The following is a 4,670-nucleotide window of genomic DNA, read 5'->3' as shown; positions in this document are numbered from 1 at the left end:
AGTTCTTGCATTTTTCATTTCCAGATTTCCCTGAATTTGGGTTTTCTTTATTGAAAAAATAAAGCCTCCCACCAGCTCCCAAATAAATCACGCATAGAGGCTTTTTCTTACTTATAAGTGTTTCACCTTAGCTTGGCTTGTTTCTTGCCGTCTTTTCTTAACTTTAAATTAACTTGTCTGCCTTTTGCCTCTGAGCTTTCTCCTTTTCTTACTCCTGTATTCTTACTTTCATTCTTACTCTGTGGCTGGCTGGGTGGCTGGGGTGGCTGGTCTCTGATGTCCTTTTCCTTCTCTTGCTCCTAGATCTCCCCTCTTCTAGATCTCTCCTTCCATTTATTCTCTCTGCCTGCCAGCCTTGCCTATCATCTCTCCTGCCTTGCTATTGGTCATTCAGCTCTTTATTAAACCACCAGATGTTCTAGACAGGCACAGTAATACACAGAGTTAAACAAATGCAACCTCAACAGAAGTAACATACCTTAAAATAATATTCCTCAATGCATCTGGATTTGGGAAGATTGTAATTTTAGGTGCTGATACCTGGTCTTGTCTTTGTTGGGAGGATGATTTCTTCCTTTGTGTCTGTTGATTTCTCTGGTTCTTAGGAGAGTATGGTGGTTGCGTGTTGCCTGGTAGGAAAATGTTCTGGGATCTGATAGGTGTAGCCATTGGAGGTTCCAGATAAAATGTGTTTCTGGGTTTAGGCAACTGATACTTAGGAATGGAGATGGACTGGGAGAGGAGGTCTGAGGATGTTGAAGAAGGGAAGAAAGTAGTATGGTCCACTAGGAACTGCTCAGTTCCTGGGAATGAGGGCAGAGAGTGAGGAGGGATCACAGCCAAAGTCTGCTACAGAGCTGGGGATGAGACTGGGGGATTGGACTTGGGGGTATTTGAGGGAGAAGTGAAGATCTATAGTCAGCCTACTTGCTTCCCTAGTCAGAGTGGCCTGTGGGTTCCAAGGGAGTGCTGGGGATTGGGGAAGCAATGGGTGGGGGAGGAAGTTTGGAGGGGAAGATCTGTGTGACACCCTGGAGATGGGACAGCATGGAGGGGAGGTGTCAGCCCAGGGTGTCCTGCAGAACTAGGGGTGAGACGTGGAGGGATGAGATGGTGGGGTTGCAGAGCTTGGATTTGGAGGCAGGGTAGGTGAAAATCTGTAGTCAGCCCAGTTACTTTCCTTGTCAGAGTGGCATATGGGTTCCTAGGGAGCTCCTGCTAGAGTTGGGGACTGCTTCCCTGACGGAATGTCATGAGTAGTTTCTAATGTCATAGAAACCCTGAATTGTAGTTTCTCAATCCTCACAGTTCTTTAAAACACTTACTTAGGTTTATTCATTCATGTGGGTATACATCAGAGGACAACTTGCAGGAGTCAGTTCTCTCCTTCTCCCTATAAATCCCAAGGACCAACTCAGACTGCCCGTCATGCTTGATGATGAGTGCCTTACCTGGGACGCTTCTTGCTGGCCCCTCACCTCCAGTCTTTAAATTGCACAGCTCATTTCCAATCTCGGCTTTTATAAAGTGTTTTGTAAGTACAGCTGAAGTAAGCAGCCTTGAAGTTCAAGCTTTGACGGCAGCTTTGTTTGAGGTCCCCAGGTAGGTTCCTGGAAGTGGGATTCGACCAAAGCTGTGAACATTCCCGGTGATGGGGCGGGGAGCCTAATTGCATTTTATAAAAATAAATGTAAAAGAAATCCCTGTTATAAACTCATCTCTCTTTCCCATGATAGACCACAGGACCAGACCCAGAGAGCCTGACCCAGCCCTGCTCTTGTCTGTTGACACAGGCTAACTGGCTTATACTGGCTAGCTAAGGAGGTTCAAGGTTCAGTCCTAGCCCATGGGAGCCTCAACATTTTTCTCAGATCTGCACCTATAATGGAGCTCAGTGAACACAACTCCCTTCCCAGGGGGAGGGTGGACTGTGGGACAAACAGCCCTTCTGACTGCAGTTAGCTACTCAGACCTGGTCATGCACAAGGTAAGGATAATGGAATTTTCCCAAGTTCCAGCCCTGAGAAAATTCCTCCCAGAGTTCTGGAAAAGACGCTACATACAGCATGGGGTATCTGAGGGAAAAGAATCTACGTACACCATGCTCTTTTGTCCGTTTACTTTATTCTTTTATGACAAAATTCTATCTGTGCAGCTTCAGCCTTGTCCTCACATTCAGCTCCTCTCTGCCCAGTTTTCCTGTCATAGTTTTAGTAAGCTTCTATGCTTTTGACCTGATCTTCATCCTCTGTTCCTTCGTCTTCCATCTATTCTTCCTGGCTCCTTACCCCTGGCCCTGATAAACTCTACAAGAAATCTGCAGAATCTCTGTCTTCCTCTCCTCTGTCTGGCCATGCAGTTCTGGGTCTCTTGTAGAATTCCACTCCAGTCCTTACTGCACCTGGTTATGCAAAAATTGTCCTCAGTCAATTGCTCTGGAGTGCCACTAGGCTTGAAGGCAAGGGGTGGTATGAGCTTCATTTGCAAAAGAAACAAAGCTATGCATCTGTAGCCTTGTCTCCTAGGCCTTGTAGGGGTGTTAGCTATCTAGTGGATCCGCATCTGAGAAGCTTAGCCATTTGCCAATATGGTCTAGGAGTATTTGGGCATGCAAGAATTTCATAGCAGAAGACAGCTGAAATATTAAGACTGTATAACATCAAATATTCCATGATAAATGGCTTCTCATTTGACAGACCCTTGGCCGGTCAAAGTATAGCTTTAATACGCAGCTGAATCGATAATATATTCTTGTGGCCGGCAAGAACAAGGAGCTCTTAACCTACATCCAGACACCCTGATAGATAGAGGACCTTCCTCTGCTATAACTTTAAGGGACCAGGAGGAATCAGACCCCCACCCTCAACCTGTTCCTTAGAACAATGCCCTGCTGAGGCTGGTGGGCCTAAGAGTTGGGAGACAAGCCCATCCCCCAACTCCCTTCAAGATAAGTTTTATGGTCCTACCTAATACCCACCTCATGGCCATTGGCATGTAGGATAGACCAGGGTAAGTCATTTTATGTGGAACACCCCATCACTCTTCTGGAAATCTGTGAATCAGAAACCCACTTTGTCTCAAGAATTTGATGGCTTTCCTTCAGCCCACACCCTAACATAGCTCTCTCATAATGTAGCTCCTCTTGGGATTTGAAGGGAGGGCGCTCTCGTCCCCTTCACCTCACATGCTGCCTGTGGTATGCTAATGTACCTCTTCCAATGTCCTTCCCTCTGTTCATGCCCCTGCCCCCTGGCTGGAAGGCTTTCTCAACCTAAGGGCAGTCTGTCTGTCGCTCTCTTCTGGAACCTGCTTCTCTTGTGTCAACTCCTCCAGGCTTTTCTCCACAGCAGACCCCTTAGATACCATCTTTCCTTCCTGTTGTCTACTGACCATTGAGACATACTCAACTCATACTGCCCAGCCCACGTTCACACACTGGATAGACTGTCTGGTGCCATACTCCATCAGCCCAGTGCCTACAACCCAGAAGCCACCTCAGGATGAGCAGGGGGAGCTCTTGGATGAAGCCATGCAGACTGTGAAGGTCCAATCACTTCAAAGGAAGAGCTGCCTGTACACGACCCAGCTGCTGGGTGTGCTGAAGCATACCTCTAACACAGGCCGTGAACTGCCAGACTTTTGTACTGTCTCTGAGGAGTTAGTGTGAACTTTGTATCTTCTGACTGCTGGAAAACAAACATTTGCACATACTTATTTTTTGATAAGAAAAAAAAAAAACCAACTTTATCGACAGCCTTTGTGAAATGCAGATTTTGTTAGGATGAGAATGTCCACACACATAGGCTTAGAAAGCCATGCAATAGCATTAAACATGCTAAAGCCATCTTCAGCCCTAGCCTGGCAGTCACCTCGGGAACTTCCCAGGCTCTTACTTCTCTGACTTGACCTTGCATGCAAATATCATGCAAACCGCATTCAAATTGCCCTGCCTTGGCAAAGCTCTGCTTGCCTCTTGTGGGCCACACCTGAGGGACCAGAGCGCTTAGGCCATTCTAGATAATTCAATAGCTGTAGCCAGGACTGGGAGGAGTATCCAGCCAGGACCTGTAGTTAGAGTTTTCTTGACTGGCCCACAGTCAGGACAAATCTCTCTCACCCGCCAGGCCCATAGACGCTCAGACCCAACCAAGTAAACACACAGAAACTTACATTGTTTTCAAACTGTATGGCCGTGGCAGGCTTCTTGTTATCTACTTCTTCTATCTTAAATTAACCCATTTCTATTAATCTATACTTTGCCATGTGGCTTGTGGCTTACCGGTGTCTTTACATGTTGCTTGTCATGGCGGTGGCTGGCAGCGTCTCCACCCAGCCTTCCGCTTCCCACAATTCTCTTCTCTCTTGTCCCGCCTATACTTCCTGCTTGGCCACTGGCCAAACAGCATTTTATTTATACAGAGTGATATCCACAGCAAGGACCTAAAGAAGCCAAGACTGGAGCTGAGGCAGGGACCCAAGGAACCACAAAGCCAACTGGTGTGACAGCCAGTCCATAGAGTAAGGAAGAAGACCATGCCCCTTCCTGACTAGACTTTGCCACGATAGTAGCTGCCTAAGTCCTGGCCTGCTCCTGCTACTAAAGTGAGAGCCGAGCACCAGCCCTGCAGTAGTCAACCTCCCCTCCCCATGAGATGTGCTTCCTATGCTGA

At 47.2% G+C, this 4,670-nt stretch overlaps 1 long non-coding RNA gene across 1 annotated transcript; it reads right to left on the bottom strand.

Annotated features, from left to right (window-relative positions):
- Window positions 1-1,458: 1,458 nt before the first annotated feature.
- On the bottom strand, window positions 1,459-3,669 carry LOC118572985. Its single transcript, XR_004943574.1, has 3 exons — window positions 3,610-3,669; window positions 2,978-3,052; window positions 1,459-1,610 (listed from the first exon to the last, which is right to left on the bottom strand). It is a non-coding gene; the product is annotated as an uncharacterized LOC118572985 (long non-coding RNA).
- Between the last annotated feature and the right edge of the window lie 1,001 nt (window positions 3,670-4,670).

This window comes from Onychomys torridus, chromosome 23, assembly GCF_903995425.1.
Source record: "Onychomys torridus chromosome 23, mOncTor1.1, whole genome shotgun sequence".
Classification (NCBI taxonomy): Eukaryota; Metazoa; Chordata; class Mammalia; order Rodentia; family Cricetidae; genus Onychomys; species Onychomys torridus.
The sequence above is the reverse complement of the archived record's forward strand: the minus strand, read 5'-3'. Positions and strand labels throughout refer to the sequence as shown.